The sequence below is a fragment of the Sus scrofa genome, chromosome 5 (assembly GCF_054392235.1).
Source record: "Sus scrofa isolate SSC_HxYL_T2T_F1_AM1 chromosome 5, Sscrofa_HxYL_maternal_Yorkshire_Landrace_v2.0, whole genome shotgun sequence".
Lineage (NCBI taxonomy): Eukaryota > Metazoa > Chordata > Mammalia > Artiodactyla > Suidae > Sus > Sus scrofa.
In genome coordinates this window covers 12,386,075-12,386,460 of record NC_139387.1, presented here as the reverse complement: position 1 = coordinate 12,386,460, position 386 = coordinate 12,386,075, and positions in this window count along the sequence as shown.

The window sequence follows — 386 nt, the reverse complement described above, 5'->3', positions numbered from 1 at the left end:
GCGTGGACTCTCGCGGGAGCAGGGACTGGGGGGAGGAGCATCTAGCCCTCGAGAGCGCCTTTCCTTATTGGGGGCTGGGGAGGGGGGTGTGACCTGAATAATAATAAGTCCAGGTCATGAGAACCAAATGGGATACTTAGACCTTAACTGTGGCTTAACAAAGGAAAAAATAATTAGACATTCCCTCCTATACTGAAAAAAAAAAAGGCTATCGTTATTGCAAAATATATATTTAACACATTTTACCATGTTTAAAATGTTTTTTTAAAGATCAAGAAAAAAGATCTGGCAAAGCAAACAAGGGTATTATTTAATACCTTTCCATTTAACCTTACTGCAATCAATTTATTCAAACCACTCACCTTTCTTGAGACTTTGGCTCAGAC